Source organism: Talpa europaea (assembly GCF_964194135.1).
Source record: "Talpa europaea genome assembly, chromosome: 11".
NCBI lineage: Eukaryota > Metazoa > Chordata > Mammalia > Eulipotyphla > Talpidae > Talpa > Talpa europaea.
The window spans coordinates 33999252-34018799 of NC_140078.1; positions in this window are offsets into that span (position 1 = coordinate 33999252).

The window sequence follows — 19548 nt, forward strand, 5'->3', positions numbered from 1 at the left end:
GCTAACATTTGGGGCAGGATTCAGGAGGAAGCAGAGACTAATAACTGTGCTAAATCCACCCTCAACTCGGGTATTAGAGTATAACTCAACGTTGGAAGCAAAGATCCAGTCTTTCTTCTGCTTCCGGCCACCTCACAAGAGACATGCAACCAGCCACGCAGCCAGCCCCTCACCCAGTCTCTCAGGCTGCAGCTGGGCCAGGAAAACTTCTTTTGCCCGTGAGTTGGTCCTTATGGTCACCATCCATTTAATGCATATTTTATATGCATATGCAGAGTGGGGTGTGTTCCATTGTTGAGACATAGGGAAGAATCCAGAAAATTCAATATCCATTGTAACTTGACAAGTAGGAGCAGCTTTTTCCTGCCTTAAATCAACCTTGCTTATAAGTTGAGTTTTTTTTAAGACTTATTTTATTTATTTATGCATACAAGAGCTGGAGTATAGGCCAGAGGTATGGGAGGGTGAGGGGATGCACCAAAGATAGAGTGGGGAGCAGAACAGGCAGACTGACTGAAATACACTGCTGAGAGGAGCAGTGGGCCATGTGGGTCAACTCCCTGGCTGGGGATCGAACTCGTGCTGCAGTGGCTGCTGATGGTTTCATAATGCTAAGACTTAACCCTTTGCACCACCAAGGAGGAACTAGGTTGGATTTTTTAAATTACACAATACTCATCATGCATTCTTTTCAAAAAGAATAAAACCATCGGGCTTCCCCGGTGGCGCAGCAGTTGAGCGCTGGGTTGAGAAGCTGCCAGCGGCCTCTGCGGCACCAGTTCGATCCCCAGCTGCTCCCCGGCCACCAGAGGAGGGTCCCACATGGCACACAGACCTCTCCTGCCGCCCGCTGCTCCCCTCAGCAGTGTACTTCGGTCCTTCTGCCTGCTCTGCTCCCCGCTCTGGCTCTGGTGAATTCTCTCACCCTCCCGCGCTTCTGACTGTACCCAGTGCATGTAATAAACAAACAAATAAAAAAACAAAACAAACAAATAAATAAAAATACATGCCTCTTTAAAAAAAAAAAGAATAAAACCATCACTAGTGATACACTTTTTTTTTTTTAAAGATTTATTTATTTATTTATTTATTTATTTATACAAGCACTGGGTTATAGTAAGAAGTGGGGAGGGTGAGAGAATTCACCAGAGCCAGAAATAGAACAGGCAGAGTGACGAAATACACTGCTAAGGGGAGCAGCGGGCAGCAGGAGAGGTCTGTGTGCCATGTGGGACCCTCTCTGGAGGCCAGGGATCGAACCAGCGCTGCAGAAGCTGTGGGCAGCTTCTCAGCCCAGCGCTCAACCGCTGCACCACCAGGGAGGTCCACTAGTGATACCCTTTTTACCCAACATTCCAAATATCAGCAGTCTCCATTTACAGTCCCTTTTCTATAAGTTTTCATAGATACTAATGTATCCACAGTGTTTCATTGTTGGGGCAGGGTAAGGAGGGGGTTATATATTTAACACAGGAGAGAACTGCTTATCATTTTGCAACTTTTTTTTTCCCATTTCAATAATGTGATTTAAAGATCTCTTCCTTTATTTTTTACTACTACACAGATTTTATAGTGAGGACCTAATATGTTCATGTAATCATTCTTCTATTAATAAATGTTTAGGTTCTTTCCAGTTTTGTTTCATGTTTTGCAAGAAATACAGCAGAGCAGTGCTGCTCAGAGTCAGGTGAAAGGCCCGTTCTTGCCCGCAAGCCATTCACCAGCAGTCCTCGATGACAGTACAGCCTGGAGGTTGATTGAGAAAGTTTTGTAGCAATTTGGCAGAATAATTTATGTCAGATCTCACAACAAAAATCAGGGGCAGCCTCCCTGGTGGTGCACAGCACTGTGAAGCTATCCAAGGCCTCTGCAGCATGAGTTCGATCCCCAGCCAGCCAGGGAGCTACCCACATGGCGCAGCAGACCTCTCCTGTCTCACCTGCTGCTCCCCTCAGCAGTGTATTTCAGTCAGTCTGCCTGTTCTGCTCCCCACTCTGTCTCTGGTGAATCCTCTCATCCCCGCACCTCTGGCCTGCACCCCAATTCTTATATGCATAAATAAATAAATCTTTAAAAATCAGGGGCTTACAATTTGTAACTTTTTGGAGTTTTTTAATTTTGTTTTTTTGCGAATTGATTTTCACTGTTAAAGTAAAAAAAGTACAAGTTTCTGATGGATTAGAAATACACACTGGCCTTGCCCACAGATGGCTGAGAAACCCTTCCCTTGTGAACAGCCTCGTATCTACCTCTTGCTTTATGCTGTGGGCGAGGGTCTCTCTGCCAGGAATCTAGAGTCGGAATTCTCTAGGCTGAAAGACATGGACATTCTTAATTGTAATAGTGTCATTGTACTCCCCCACTCCCCCCAATTTTCACTTTGTTTAAATTCACATGTTCCTGTGCAGCTTTGTGTTCATATGTTTATTTTCTGTTTATATGTCTTCTGGAGCTCAGGAAGCCATCCAGGCCCTGAGTTGTGACAATCTTTTCTTAATCTCAACTGCTTTGAAATTTTGGGCCATCTGAAGAGTTGGACTGGGCAAAAGGATTTCTAAACACTTCAAATCTTCCTGTTGGAAATTGAGCCTGGGGCTGTATCCAGGCCCTGCGTACACGTGTCTGTTGGCAAAGCCCAGGTCTCCACTTCCAGAATTCCCTCTCCAGATTCATGAGGATGACCCCAGAGGGAAAAGTTCACCAAAAGAACAGGCTGATAATATATGCAGAGCAAGGGTGGAAGGGGTAGTCTAATAAGAGCCAAGAAGTAGATCTGGGGAGTCAGGATGGTCCAGGGGATCGTGAGAACCTGGGCCACACCGCAGTGCATCTCAGTCCAGGCAAGTTCTATTTTCTGGAGATGTCAGAGGAACCTGGGGTCTGAGAGATCAGTAGCACTTTGTCAACCCAATGGTCTAAGCAAACAAGAAGCCAGGAGGTCTTACATCTATTTGCCTAATCTTTTAACACTGCTTATTGGTGGGGTTGACAAAACTCAAACCTCCTGAAATAATACAAGGCTTTGTTCCCGTCCAACTCAAACAACGAACTGCAACTACCAAGATATTAAGCCAAACCATCACTCATTTCTCCGGGGCATGCTTTTGTGCAAATACTTGCCCTGCCAGCCCTGGGAGGCCATTTCCAGACCAGTCCACCTAGTGGCAAGCAAGCAGGCTGTATGGAGGAACTTGACATGAGACAGAAGCAAAGGGAAGCAAGCAGAAGCAAAGGGAGATTGCAGAGTTGAGGGCAGACCTCAAACAATCTAACACAATCCTTACCCAAATATGTAGCTTCAAGTACCAACTCACAGTACCATTCCCAGACCCCAGATAAGTGACTTAGCTTCTCTGCAGCCCCAGCAAAAGAATGTAGTGGGAAATTGGTGAAGTTCTCACGGGGTCTTTAGCTTGATTAAGTGTGTTACAGCAAGGCTGATTTCCTGGTTTTGATCACTGAGCTACAGTTTTTTAATTTAGGGAGGCAGCTGGGGAAACTCTGCTATTTTACAACTTTTCTACCAAATTTACCACTTATTTTTCCTACTACTTTTCTGAATGTAATTGTAGATCTAAATGTCATTTTTTTAAGATTTATTTTTTATTTATTTATGCATACAAGATGTGGGGTGCAGGCCAGAGATGAGGCGGGGTGAGAGGATTCATCAGAGACAGAGTGGGGAACAGAACAGGCAGACTGACCGAAACACACTGCTGAGGGGAGCAGAGGCAAGGCAGGAGAGGTCTGCTGCGCCATGTGGGTCACCTCCCTGGTCTGGCATCAAACTCATGCCACAGTAGCTAGCTTGATAGTACTGAGACTTTAACCCCTGTGCCCTGTGCCACCAGAGAGACCCTAAATTTCATATTTTTAAAGCAGTAAACTTACAGTTTTCCCACAGCCTCTTTATTAGAAAAGGGACAGTCACCACATTTGTGTTGATTTGAGCAAGCCTCAAGAACTGAGACAATGGATCTCAAAATCTTTATGTGGGACTGGGGAGGTGAGAGCTGAGACATTCTCTCTCTGAAACATGCTCCTGAGGTTGCAGGAAGGAAAAACAACAAGGTCCCATTTGAATAGATTTGGCAGAAAAATGTCAGTGGCCTTCCCAGGGCTGCACACATTGATCAGCAGCACTGGCAGCTCTGTGTTCCCAGCTCAGGTGTCCCAAGTGTGCACCCAGTGCCTGATTTCATAGAAAATGATGGACACAGCTGTATCAAACAAGACCACCTTTCACTACAAACTCACTGTGGCTGAACTGGAATCAGGAGCCAGTGCTGCAGCCAGAAGTATTTCTGGAACATTTGAAATGTTCTCAGTACCTCAGTTGCAGGCAGAGAACGGGGAGCCCCCACAGGAATACCAGGAAGCACAGAGCAAGGCAAAGAGGCTGGGTTGCCACGTCTGCTCCTGCCCTTTAAGCAAATACCAGGCTGTTTGAGGCCAGGGGAGAAATAAATATTGACAAAGGTGAGGACCAGCAGCAATGCCAGGTGGCCAAGCCTGCAAAGGGAGCTGGGCACAGAAATGGTCCCCCAGAGAAAGCCCCAAGGAAACCCCAGCTCCCTGAGCTCCCCTCCCCAGGGCCCACGGAGAGGCCTCCTTACAGATGTCCTCCATGGTTCTGGACCCGGGGACCTCAAGTCAGCTGCCAGGATGGCGAGTCAAGTCAGGGGCTCAGCTGTTCATGTTTAGCAAAGGTGTAGCCCCCCATAATCTACAACAAGTGCTGAGGCTGGAAGAACCTAGGTAAATAAATATTCGTCCTGCCTCAGAAGAGTATGATGAAACCCCCCAAGTCCAAAGGGCCTGTTGGCATTCTCAAGGTGGAACTCCTCAAGATGTGGGTGCAGGACTCTCATCAGAGTCCTCTGGGTAAAATGCACATTCCCAGGCTCCACCTACCCTACACAAACCCCTTGAAATCCTCAGGGTGAACCCATTTGCATTTTTATCACCTTCCCTACTGATTCTGATATCTGTTTGGGTATGAATTTCATCAAACCACTTAATAGAAAGGAAACTGAGGCTCAGAGAAGGGGTACAACTTGCTCTGGCCACAAAGGGAAGGAGGGGAGCCCCAGTGTCCTGGCTTCCACTTCACCTGTCCAAAGCCTCACAGAGTGGAGCAGTCACACTTGCTTCTGGAACCACCCCATCCAAACCACCCCATGCAACCATCCCATCCAAATTGTCAGGATAATCTCTCTGGACCATGTGAGTCTCAACCCTTCCCTTCAGGAAGTGCCCCCCTCCCGAGTCTAGGAATGAAGCCTCTGTCTGTTCCCCAGGGTGCCCCTCTTTCCCAGTATCAGCCACATTGGAGCATGACTAACCACTAGCTAACAGGTGCCCCTTGCAGGGAGCTGCCCAGCGTGTGGACACAGGCGCTAGGGTGACACCATCAGGGAGCTCCCAGCAGTGTCACACTTACCCATTTCCACCAGGCAGTTCTAACAGATGAGGAGAAGGTCCCCAAACCAACTCAGCACCCTACTCAGCGCCAGGGTGCCTGTCATCCGGCCATGGGGTCATCTGCCGTCTGTGGGTCAACCACTGCAGTGGAGGGAAGAAGGTTCTCCTGGGCCGAAGCTCAGCGCTCTGAACACTCCTGTAAGCACAGACAGGGTCAGCTCCACCAGAAGGCAGGGCTGGAAGTGGAGCAGAGACACTCCAGGGGGAAGTGAGGGGAGTCCTCCAAAAGGAAGGACAGCAGCGGGTGGGCAAACCCCAACACACGCCAGCCCAGCACCCAGCCTCACAAGGAAGCTCATCCCCCATGAGGGCTACTCTGGTGACCTTTAAGTTCTTCCAAACCAAGTCCAGTCCTGTCTCCCTGTCTCTCCTACCATCACACCTGGTTCTGCCTTGCAGTGCAACCCAGAACAACCTCTCCCTTGGTTGACCTGGTAACCCTAAAGTTTTTGCTGACAGCTCACATGCTCCCAAGCAACCACCCCAAAAATCTGCTCCCATGACATCAGCCCAGCACTCTCACTTTCTTTCCCCATTTCTGATGTTTTGGAATCCTGACCTCGCCCAGGCCTGCTGCCCACCCAGCCATGGACATTTACCTTCCATCACACACAGGTCACTTTCTTGCTCACACCTCCATAGGTCCCTATTATATAATATCTGGATCTCCATTTTGGTGTTTAAGATCCAGCTATATCTAGCTCCCAAAATCATCAGTCATTATTTCACATAAACCTGTCCTGATTATTTGAATTAAAAAAAATTGGGGGCCTCCATGGTGGCACAAGTGGTTAAATCTCAGCACTATGAAGCTATTGGCAGCCACTGCAGCATGAGTTCAATCCCTGGCCAGGGAGCTAAACCACACAGCTCAGCAGACCTCTCCTGTCTCGCCCGCTGTTCCCCTCAGCAGTTTATTTCGTCAGTCTGCCTGTTCTGTTCCCCGCTTTGTCTCTGGTGAATCCTCTCCCCCCATCCCTTGTGCCTCTGACCTACAGCCCAGGTCTTGCATGCATAAATAAATAAAATAAATCTTTTTTAAAATTGTATTAAAGAAATTCTCTGACCCGCTTGAAGACTGCCCCTACCTCATTTCTTCTATATCATCCCTGAAACAGGGGAGAAAGAAGACACCAACAATCTTTGTACTTTCCCTTCACTTTTGATGTGAACCCAAAGCTGCTCTAAAGAAACAATCTTTTCTTTAAAAATGAAGACACTCCACAACCTCGCCAACATTTGTTGTTGCTAGTTTTTTTAATATGCCATTCTCACTGGTGTAAGATGGTATCTCATGGTAGTTTTGATTTGCATTTCCCTGATTGCAAGTGATGTTGAACATTTTTTCATATGCCTGTTGGCCATTCGCATTTCCTCTTCAGAGAAGTTTCTTTTTAGTTCCTCTGTCCATTTTTTGACTGGATTATTTTCTTTGTTGTTGTTGAGTCTCATCAGCTCTTTGCAGATTTTTGTGATCAGTCCTTTATCATTAGTGTTGGGTGCAAAAATGTTCTCCCAGTTGGTGGGGTTTCTCTTTGTTTTTGTTATTGTCTCTTTTGCTGTGCAGAAGCTCTTTAATTTGATGTAGTCCCAGCTGTTGATCTTTGCCTTCACTATCACTGCTTTGGGTGATGTGTCTGTAAAGATGTCTTTGATATGCAAATCACGTAGTGTTTTGCCTATATTTCCTTCTATGTATTTTATGGTTTCAGGTCTTATGTCTAGTTCTTTAATCCATTTTGAGTTGATTTTTGTATATGGTGTGAGGTAGTGGTCAAGCTTCATTCTTTTGCATGTAGCGACCCAGTTTTCCCAGCACCATTTATTGAACAAACTTTCTTTGCTCCAATGCATAGTCTTTGCTCCTTTGTCAAAGATTAGTTGACCATAAATCTGTGGATTTATTTCTGGATTTTCTATTTGATTCCATTGGTCTGTATGTCTGTTCTTGTTCCAATACCATGCAGTTTTGATGATTATGGCTTTGTAGTAGAGTTTGAAGTCTGGGAGTGTGATGCCTCCAGTCCCTTCTTTTTTTTTCAGGAGAGCTTTGGCTATTAGGAGTTTTTTGTGATTTCATATGAATTTCATCAATAACTGTTCTATTTCTTTGAAGAATGACATTGAAATTTTGATTGGAATAGCTGTGGAGAAAAAGGAACTCTTCTGCACTGTTGGTGGGAGTGCAAACTGGTCCAACCACTATGGAGAGCTGTGTGGAGATTTCTGGACCTACTAAACATAGAGCTTCCACAGGATCCAGCAATTCCACTCCTAGGTATTTACCCAAAGGACACAGAAACATCAATTCCAAAGAACACCTGCACCCCTATGTTTATAGCAGCACTGTTTACAATAGCTAAGCTTTGGAAACAGCCCAAATGCCCAAAAATAGATGACTGGATCAAGAAGATGTGGTACATATATACCATGGAATATTACTCAGCATTCAAAAAAAAAAAACACATGCAATTTGCAGCAACATGGATGGCGCTGGAAGGGATCATGCTCAGTGAAATAAGCCAAAAAGAAAAAGAAAAATACCGGATGGTCTCACTCATAGCAGGAATCTAGAATACTTAAATAAGGGACCAGGAAAATGAATAACTACAAGAAAGTGAAAATCAAAATCAACAAAAACTATGAACCAGAGACACTTTTTGGGGGGTGGGGGGCGGGAGGGGAGGGATTGGGGTCAGAATGGGGGGATTGCAATTGTATGGGGAATATAAAAATAAAATTTATTAATTAATTTAAAAAAATAAAATAAAAAAATAAAAATGAAGACACTCACTGGGGTATGGGAGGAGAAGGAGTTGAGGGGACATGGTTCACACTTGTATGAAAAAACTATGGAAGGATATTTTGGCACATCACCTCCAGGGCCTGTCATCATAGTGACTTTATTTGCTTTTTTTGTATTTTCTACCATAACAGCCATCAAGTTTAACAGACATGACTTTAAGTCTCTGCAGTTGTGGTCTTGGGCAAGTGACTTGGGCAAGTGACTTTATCACTCTGAGCCCTGGTTCCTCATCGGCTGCATAGAGACTGCAGTAAATTACGAAAGAGGCTATGATCCTTGCAGCTCCTTCCAGCTAAAGATAGAGTCAATTTGCCCTCCTCTTGCATCTAGACTGGCCTGGTGAGTTGTTCTGGCGAAGAAAATGTGGCAGCACAGATGGTAGCCAAGTCAGCTCCCACGGGATCTCTTGAAAGCTGGTCCAGCATCCATGAGCACAGGCTGGGATGGCCTCGGGGATGAGAGGCCATACAGAGCAGAGAGGAGCTGTTGGGGGAAAGGATGTCCTGAACAAACTCCACAAACAGAGGTTTTATGGACCCCACCCCCACCCCAAAGAGATCCAAGACACCATGGAGTACAAATCCCATAATGTCCTCACTACCGAAAGGATTGCTGGGAACTGAGGGTGGACTTAGGCAGCCAGGCTTGGTATATAACCAGACATGTGGACCTTGGGAGTCCTTTGGTTTTCACCAGCTTTCAGCATGTTATTGGGGTCCCAGATCAGCAGAACTGGTAGGATACATTCACCAATTTATCATTCTCCCTGAGTTATTCTTTCCTTCATTCCCCCTTTTTGTAAATAAACCCTTTATTAACCTTTTTGTGTGTGCCTGTAGTTGAGTCTCATTATACGTCCCAAGCACGCGGGTGAAGACCCACAGTCAGGCAACCCATTTCACATTGGGGTTGCCCTGTAAGAGTGCCAGCCCAGTTAAGGTCATTCAGGGCATCAGTCCTCTCCCTCACCCAGTCAGCTGAGCTCAGACAACTGAGTGAGTCCAACTACCAGAATTGCCCAGCTGAGCCCAGCCCTTAAAAGTAAATAGTCGCTAATTAATAAACGGACAGAAGATCTGAATAGGTCACCAAAGAGGAAATCCAGAAGGCCAACAGATACGTGGAGGAAAGTTCATCATCACTTTTAATAAAAGAAATGCATTTGGAAACCACAAAAAGAATAACACATATTAAAAAGCTCCCCAACAATTAGTGCTGTAGAGGGCCTCCCTGGTGGCCTACGGTTAAGTGTCAACACTATCACCAATGTGGCCTGAGTTCAACCCCCGGTCAGGGAGCTAGCACATATATGGTGCAGCAGACCTCCTCTGTCTCACCCACTCTTCACCTCAGCGGTGTATTTCAGTGGATCTGCCTGTTCTGCCCCCCACTCTGTCTCTGGTGAATCCTTTCACACCCCACAACTCAGGCCTGTACCCCAGTTCTTGTATGCATACATAAATAAATCTTTTTTTTTAAAGATTTATTTATTTTATTTATACAAGAACTGGGGTACTGGGCCTCCCCGGTGGTGCAGCGGTTGAGCGCTGGGTTGCAAAGCTGCCCACAGCCTCTGCAGCGCCGGTTCGATCCCTGGCTGCTCCCCGGCCACCGGAGGAGGGTCCCACATGGAGCGCAGACCTCTCCTGCTGCCCGCTGCTCCCCTCAGCAGTGTACTTCAGTCCTTCTGCCTGCTCTGCTCCCCGCTCTGGCTCTGGTGAATTCTCTCACCCTCCCGCGCTTCTGACTGTACCCAATGCTTGTATAAATAAATAAATAAATAAATCTTAAAAAAAAAAAAAAATCTTGGGAACAGGTGGGAGTGGGAGGGTGTGAGGACTCACCAGAGACAGAGAGAGGAACAGAACAGGCAGATTGACAAAATACACTGCTGAGGAGAGCAGTGGGCGCGACAGGCGAGGTCTGCCGCGCCATGTGGAACCCTCACCTGTCAGCCAGGATCGAACCGGCGCTGCAGAGGCTGTGGAGAGCTTCACAGTGCGGTGCTCAACCGCCTGCACCAAGAGGGGAAGCCCCATAAATAAATCTTAAAAAAAAAAAAAAAAAAGTGCTCCTACTTCATGACTTTTATCCTTGCCCTTTTCTGGACCTGAAAGCCACTCCCCAAAAATACCCACATGTCTTCCCTCACTGCCCCCAGGTCTCTGCTCGGTGTGGCCAACAATGCCCCATCTATATAAAATAACAGTTCCATCCACACTCCCTGGTTTATGTCTTCCCATAACAATTATCATCTCTCTTTTTTATGCATCCAGTTATTATTTCTTCTCTCTTGCCCCAGCATACTCAGCAGGAAGTAAACTGCATGAGGGCAAGGACATTATTGTGTTTGCTGCTATCTGCCAGCATCTAGGGGGGCTCAACCTTTTGTAGAATAAATGAATGAGTTCATTCCTTCTCCTCAGAGGCCACCCCTTGGAGGGTTTATTCTGGGCAACCCTCCATTTACCCTTCTGGCTCTGGCCCTCATTCCCCTGGATCTCAGTAGTTCTTTCTTTCCTGGGAATAATCCCTTTAAAATGTAAAAATGTCTTCTGCCCCATTTTTTAAAAAAAAATTTTTTTTTAATATTTATTTATTTATTTATACAAGCACTGGGTACAGTCAGAAGTGCGGGAGGGTGAGAGAATTCACCAGAGCCAGAGCAGGGAACAGAACAAGCAGAAGGACGAAATACACTGCTGAGGGGAGCAGCGGGCGGCAGGAGAGGTCTGCGCGCCATGTGGGACCCTCGCCGGCGACCGGGGATCGAACCTGCAGAGGCTGCAGAGGCTGCGGGCAGCTTCGCAACCCAGCGCTCAACCGCTGCACCACCAGGGGAGGCCCTGCCCCATTTTTTGATCCCTCCCTCCACCAGCAGAGATATTCCCACATCTATTTTTCAGATAAGGAACTGGAAACTGAGTGACTTACAAAAAGAATTGGGGTTATTTTGAGGTATATCTTGCCCACATGGCCTCAGACCATTGGACAGAGACATCTCCTTCCACTGCCCAGATCCCAGAACTACTCCCAGTCAGGAGACACAAGCTGATCCCTTTCTCCCTCTCTCAGCCAGCACAAAGGCCTTATCAGTCCCTAAAGAAGGAGAGGAAAAGCAAAGCCCTTCTTCCTTCCCCCCAGTACGCTACCCCCCACCCACCCCCCAATCCTGTCAGGCATCCTCAGGCCTGACAACCCTAAACCAATCAACCTGGAGTTTCCTCATCAGCACCTGTGAGGTCATCTGCATGATAAGATCCCCCTGCCTTCCCCTGAGGGAAAGAGGCTTTATCTGAAATAATCTTTTTTGCTAAAAACTTTGTCTCAGCCTCTGTCTATAAATACCCTCCATTTTGTTTAAGTCCTTGATGCTGCTGGATTCATGAAGCATTTAACAAAGTCAATCAGATCTCTAAATGTGTGAATTTTGCTTTTCAAAATGCATAAGCATTCAGAAAGTGGGCTCCAGAAGTCCAGCAAGGGGTATGGAGATGAGCTGGGTCCTCAAGCTGGGGCTGCATGGACTCACCAGCTCCTACCCTTCACTGGCGCTGCCCAAGCTGGTGGACTGGACTCCTGTGGTGGACATGCCCTGAGGGGAAACTGAAAACAGCTTTAACACAGTGCCCCAGGGAGCAAGAGCAAAGAAAGACTCCCTAGGGGGTATCTCAGCAGAGCAGACAAGAAGGGGGAAGACTCTGTCAATGTTTCACCTTCAGGCTAAGTAGTGAATTCTCTCCCAGCATGCTTCAAGGGAGCAACACCTAGGGTCCTGCAGGAGCTGCCTTGTAGAATTAGAAAGTTATATAAGGCAGGACTCCCTGGTGGCACAAGGAGTTAAGACGTGGCCTATGAGGCTGTCTGCTGCCTCTGAGACACAAGTTCAATCCCCGGCCAGGGAGTTACTCACATGGCACAGCAGACCTCTCCTGTCTCACCCGCTGCTCCCCTCAGCAGTGTATTTCATTCAGTCTGCCTGTTCTGCTCCCTATTCTGTCTTTGGTGAGTCCCCTTGTTATAGGACAGGGAGAGGGGCAGCCCCGCTCCTCGCCACACCTCTGGCCTGTACCCCAGTTCTTATATGCATAAATAGATAAATCTTTTTAAAAAGAAAAAAAAGAAAGTTACATGAAGGGAGATACAGGCTCAAGGAGCAGTTGAGCTGAATGCCCAACTGCCAAGAGCAGTTACTTAGGCAGGCAAGAGGGGTGAGGCTAGATACCTGTTATGCAAATGAGGTTTTTAGCCAATGCATTTCTGATTGGTGGAAAGTTTGTCAAGTGGTGATGGCTAGAATTTCTGCCCTGGGTTGTGTTGCCAGTGAGCTTTCATTTCTTCTCAACTGTGGATGTGTCTGCACAACCCCAACACCTACATCTGGTGGGGACCTGACCTCAACAGCTTCCTGGCTCTGTCTGATTGTTATTCAGATTCAGGATGGCTCCATGTTTGTTTTTATTTCATTTGTCAGTAGAGAGGGAATGCCTCAAGTTAGCCCCCAGGTAAATGGCTCCAAAGGCAATGATACAAACAGCACTGATTGAGAGCCTAGAGACAGCACAACTGCAGCCAACAGCCAGGCAGACACATTTATAAAGCATTTACTATGTGCTGAGCACTCTGCCTCTAAAGGCTTTTGATGGATTACCTCCCTCTGGAACTCCTCTGAATTATTACCATCAGCTTCAACAAAACTGGTGGTCCAAATGCCTCTTAGGTACATGCAGGCAGGGCCAAAAACTTCAACAGCTGGACTCTCCTTTTTGTTCAGAATAAAAAAACCCATTTTACAAATGTGGGAAGAAGTGAGCTTCAGGAACTTGTTCCCGCTCACTGCTGTCAGGGAGTAAGGCCCAGGTCAACCATGAACCCTAGATGACCCAGAAACATCACACAGTCCTTCTCCCCGGGAGCCACAGTCCAGAGAGGAAAACAGACCCAGAGGAAATGATCAAGAGAAGTTCAACACAAGGCAGTAAAAGAGAGGCCACACGCTAAAGCCAGATGTTGGGCACCCAAAGGTCCAGCTCGTTCCGCTTTGTGGCCTGCCCCGCTCTCTTTACCAGCTCTGTGACATTCCTAAAAAGTCTGAAAAATTACTTGGAACAGCAATTGGTGGACAAGAGGCCTTGTTACCTCCTACTCTAAAACATTTGCCAACAGTTTTTCCTACCCCCTGTTGGGCTCTGCACACCAGCCACTCCCTCAGAGGCGAGTCAGCCAGCAGTAGGGAAGCAGCCCCTTTCATTAAGCCTGGGAAGGCTGGCCTTCCAGTGCAATGGAACCCCCAGGTCTTAGGAAACTGCTGAGGAGGCAATAAAATGAGAGGGCTGGGCTGCACGCAAATTACAGAGTGGGTGTCTGTGGAGCAGAGAATCTCTCATTAGCTCGATTATCTATGGGAGGAGAGGCACTGGGGGAGGTGGTTATCTACCCAAAGGGGCCCTAGCCCCAGGTCAACCCTGTTCCCCCGCACTTGTGGGGCAGGGACTGGGTTGGAGGAAGCACATTTTATTGCTCTTTGACTCTGGGCACCTGACTTATCCTCTGAGCCTCAATTTCTTCATCTGTAAAATGGGGCTTTTGAGAACCTGTGCCTCACAGAGTATGACTGGGGTTCACCTAAGGTTCTAATCCTGCCTGGGTAGCAGGTAAATTCTGTAAGTGACCAATTTTTGAGCTGGGCCCTGCACTGCTGAAATTAGAACCTTTGGCAGTGGGCCCAGGCATCAGCATTTAAAAACAGTGACAGCCATGTTGAGAAAGTAGCTATAGCTGCTCGGTTCACGTCACCAATATCAGATGAAATAGCAGACTTGGGCCCAGGGGGTCACTGTCCAAGACCCTCCCCCTCCTAGAAAAGGCTACTTCAGAATAGACAAGGACTGCATCTGTCACAACCACCTCTGCATCCCCAGGGCCTGGGACAGTACCTGGCATAGAGTTTGTGGAATGAGTGCTCTTTTAACAGAAGAAACTGTTATAGGGCAGCCCCGATATTGAACGGGTTGCCTGGCTGTGGGTCCTCACCCGCGCGCTTAAAAGGGACTTATTAATACTCCACAGGCACACACAAAAGGTTAATAAAATGTTTATTTACAAGGGAAAAGGAAATAAGGAAAATGTACAACTCAGGGAGAAAATAGGGAAATAAAGTCTTTAATGCGTCCTACCGGATTCGCCGACCTGGAAACCCAAAGTCACTCTCAGAGCTGGCCGGATGCTGCGAGCTGGCGGAGAGCCAAAATGGGGGGACCCCACCAAAGCCCACGTGTCTGGCTTTATACCACCCTGGCTGCTTAACCCCACTCTCTGGTCCCAGCCACCTTCCCTTTGGTGGTGATGGGATTTGGAGTTCCCAGTGTCTTTGGCTTTGGCCTGGGGTGGGGGTGGAGTCCACGAAGCCTGTATGGAATTAGCTTTAGGACATCATTTTCCCCCTAACAGAACTTTTAAACTTAGAGGCAATCTGTTAGCAACAGCAGAAGCCAGACTTGAGGCTGCTTAACATCCATTTCGCATCCATCCATTCATTCCACATATACCCACTGAATTGCCATGTGTGATGGCACTGTTCTAGGCATCTGGGCACATCGGGGAACGAGAGTGGTGAAGAACCCTGCCTACCCTACTTGAGCTGACAGCTCAGCAAAGAGAGATGGAAAGTAAGCGATAATATAAAGAATAAAGATTGACAGGTTTGTGAAAAAAAAAATTTTTCTTAAAGATTTATTTATTTATGCATACAAGAGCTGGGGTACAGGCCAGAGATGTGAGGGGTGAGAGGACTCACCAGAGACAGAGCGGGAACAGAACAGGCAGACTGACTGAAATACACTGCTGAGGGGAGCAGCAGGTGAGGCAGGAGAGGTCTGCTGTGCCATGTGTGTTGCTCCCTGGCCGGCCGGGGATCGAACTCGTCCTGCAGAGGCTGTGGATTGCTTCATAATGCGGTGCTTAACCCCCTGCGCCACCAGGGAGTCCCCGAAAAAAAAATTTTTTTTTAATAGAGTATGGCAAGGTAGATCAGAAATCAAATAGGTGATCAGGGAAAGCCTTCTTGGTAAGGCTTGATTTGAACAAATCAAAGGTAAGGTAAGATTTGAACAAAGATTGGAAGTAGATGAGGGAATGCGTCATGGAAAACAGGGGCAGAACATTCCAGCATGGGGACAGCTGGTACATAGGGCCTGAGGCAGAGTGTGCTTGGGTTTGCAGGAGTGGAATGAAGTAGGGAGGTCCAAGCAGAGAAGAGAAGAGAGGCCGGGGAGGTCCAATTACAATTGCTGCATAACTAACACAAATTTAGTATATTAAACAACTATATCTTATTCTACTTTTAGAATTTCTCGGCCAAGAATTCAAACAATGGGGGCCTCCCTGGTGGTGCAAGGGGTTAAGTCTCTGCACAATGAAGTTATCGGCAGCCACTGTAGCATGAGTTTGATCCCCAGCCCGGGAGCTGACCCACATGGCGCAGCAGACCTCTCCTGTCTCGCCCACTGCTCCCCTCAGCAGTGTATTTCATCAGTCTGCCTGTTCTGTTCCCTGCTCTGTCTCTGGTGAATCCTCTCCCCCTCCCGCTCATCTGGCCTGTATCCCGGTTCTTGTATAAATAAATAAATAAATAAATAAATAAATAAATAAATCTTTAAAAAAAAGATTTATTTATTTATGCATATAAGAGCTGGGGTACAGGCCAGAGGTGTGGGGGGCAGGGTGAAAGGACTCACCAGAGAGTGGGGTACAGGACAGGCAGACTGACTGAAATACACTGCTGAGGGGAGCAGCGGGCAAGACAGGAGAGGTCTGCTGAGCCATGTGGGTAGCTACCTTGCTGGCCAGGGATCAAACTCATGCTGCAGAGGCTGTGGACAGCTTCACAGGTTGTGTGAAGCTCAACCCTTGGCCACCAGGGAAGCCCCAGGGATAGATAGGTTTTAAAGTATCCCTTTGGCTGCTCTGTGTGTGTGTGTGTGTGTGTGTGTGTGTGTGTGTGTGTGAATGGAACACAAGGAGTGGGAGCACATCTAGAATATGGCTGGCCCAGAGCGAGGCTGAAACAAAACTTTGCCAAGTACTGGTAATGCGGGAATTCCCTGATAATGCAGCCTCCTCAGCCTCCACCCGCCTTGAGCTTGCGCCAAGGACTCTTGCAATAGCACTTTCCTCTGGCCTATCTCTGAAGCAAGTCACTTCGGGTCAGTCAGTTTCAGGTCCCCTGCTCCTCCTAGCAGGACATGCACTTTAACAGACTGTACAAAGAGGGTCAAAAACGCTGCAGACATGAAGCAGACTTTAGAAAAACACTTTGTGCAAACCCTATTGGGATTCGCAGCAGGCGTTTCCAGCATTTCCCTGGCTACCGCCACAGACTCAGGATTTCCTGTCTTCTGGGCATCAGTGAACAAGCCAAGATCAGCTTCACAGAAGGCATGGGACAGTCGCATCGCCTGTTTGCGTGAGTTCGCTGACTCCTTCCCTCAAACCCAGGGCCCTTTTTGTACGTTTTCTTCCTCCTGCCACTTTTTCTGCCCTCAAATATATACCACAAACCTCCTGCCTCCAAACACAACCCAGTCAGAGGCTCCTGAAACAATCAACAAATCCCAGGAGCAGAGAGGCCCTAAGCCGCAGCTGGAGGCAGCTGGAATCTCTGCAGAGTTGGCTCTAGCTCCAAGTTTCCACCCTCCAACGAACCTCTCAACTGCTTAGCACAAACCTCCTTTCCCTGGCAGGACAATAGGGAGTTAGGATTTACCAACTATCCCACGAATTACCATGTGTATCAGGAGTAACTGATACTAACCTAATGTTCTGGTATGCCATTTTATGTGCTGTTTCAAATCTTGCTTGTCTGAGGTTGATCATCTGAAGCATGAATTTTTCCCTCCTGGGGTTTGCAGTGTGGAGAAGACAAAGCAAATAACAAACACACCATTTCCAAAACCAGCTAGAAGACAACAAAGTTGCTGTAATGGGGAAGTCTAAAAATTAGAAGGCCAGTAATAAACCCTTCCTGAAACACAAGCAGCTGGCCAGCCTCCCACAATTATCCTTGCAGCAATCCTACACCCTGACCCCCCAAAATCCCTCCCCTTTGATTGGTGTTAAAAATTCCCCATTAGTTGAGGGTTTACCAGATGAATTAATGCACGTGGGAAAGAGGTGGAAAGCAACCATGAGAAAAACAGCGGTGGGCTAGGCTCACGGATTCTCCTCCTTTTCCTGAGGGTTTTGAATATGTCAGGTCCCACGATTTAAGTTTTAAAATTTCGTAAAGCAGGGCATTCCCGGTGGCGCAGCAGGTTGAGCGTAGCGCTGTGAAGCTGTCCGCAGCCTCTGCAGCACAGGTTCGATTCCTGGCTGGCCAGGGAGATTCCCACATTGCTTGGCAGACATCTCCTGCCGTGCCCACTGCTCCCCTCAGCAGTGTATTTCGTCAGTCCGCCTGTTCTGCTCCCCGCTCTGTCTCTGGTTAATCCTCTCACCCTCCCGCGCCCCTGGCCCAGCTCTTGTATATAAATAAATAAATCTAAAAAAATTTTTTTTTGTAAAGCATGTAAATAAAGCAAGGACTCACTCAGATAAAATTAAAATCCTCCTCAAACGGCAATATATTATTCCGTCTAACTAATGCAGTCTTCGTAGAAGGGTAGGGTATGCCAAAGGAAGGGCCCAAGCTGGCAGGGCCAGGAGTGAGGAGCCAAGATACCATTGGCCCCCTCCATGTTTGTGTCCTGGGGGCGAGGGAGGGGCCTGTCTTCTTTCTGGTGGGAACATGCAGTGAAAAGACAGATGATACAGAAGTGTGCTTAGGTCTTTGGACCAAAGGAAACTTAAATACCTGGGAACCTCCAAAAACCAACCCCAACTCTGGAATCCTGAGTTTTTTTCTGTAAAATATATGTACAAATATGAATGGGGGAAGAGGGGAGAATCAGAAACATCTAAGACCTTTTTTAGATTTTTATTTATTTATGCATACAAGAACTGGGGTGTAGGTCAGAGGTGTTGAGGGGGTGGGAGTGAGAGGATTCACCAGAGACAGTGGGAAATAGAACAAGTGGATCTACTGAAATACACTGCTGAGGGGAACAGCAGGTGAGATAGGAAAGGTCTGCTGCACCATGTAGGTCACCTCCCTGGCCACGGGCTGACAGAACTCATGACAGAACTCATGCTGACAGAACTCATGACAGAACTCATGCCACGGTGGCTGGCAATACTTGAGAGAGCTGACACTTTAACCCCTGCACCACCAGGGAGGCCCAACATCTAAAACTTTTACAGTAAGACAGAAAACTTTTACTTTCTACTTTATGTTTGTATTATTTGAATTTCACACATTGCTTTTATAGTTAGAAATACACATTAAAAACAAAAAGCAGGGCCTCCCCTGGTGGTGCAGCAGTTGAGCGCTGGGCTGCGAAGCTGCCCGCAGCCTCTGCAGCACGGGTTCGATCCCCGGCTGCCGGCGAGGGTCCCACATGGTGCACAGACCTCTCCTGCCGCACCCGCTGCTCCCCTCAGCAGTGTATTTCGTCAGTCTGCCTGTTCTGTTCCCCGCTCTGGCTCTGGTGAATTCTCTCACCCTCCTGCGCTTCTGTCTGTACCCAGTGCTTGTATAAATAATCAATCTTAAAAAAAAAAAGAGCAAATGCCTCTGAATGGCAGCAAACCAAACATACAGTAAGGAATCACTTTGCTCTGCCCACCCAGGCTGTATGGGTATGTTGGTCAACTCCTGGACTTTTCAGTCCCCAGCTGTGCTTTGAGTTGGTAACCAGTTGCTGCCCAGCTATGGTCCTTTCTGCTTTCCTTCCTGGCAGTCAAGCAGCCCAGCTCTGAACCCCATTTATCTCACAGCTGTTTGACACCAGTTCCAGGAGGCAAGTTCCCAGAACAGGAACAGTCTTGCAACAAAGGTTTGCTTTGGGTTACCAGCAATGAGGTCCACAGGAATCCAGGAAGGGACTGTCTGTCTGGGGATTGCATCATAGCTTGAAATTTCAGATCCTATGACATTTTCTTCCATCAGCATTTCAGCCACAAGATGAACATATGAGCACCTCTGCAGGAACCCCTGGTTTCCTATTACACCCAGAAAAGGATTCAGAGGGAGGTTGCCCTGGGTCACTCCTGCCGCCTACAGGCGGAAGGCTGACAGTGCAAGGCATTTGTTTCCAAACCTGCTGGATTCCAAAAAGGAAATCCACCCTTTTTAGATATGTGCTTACTGAGCATTATCACAA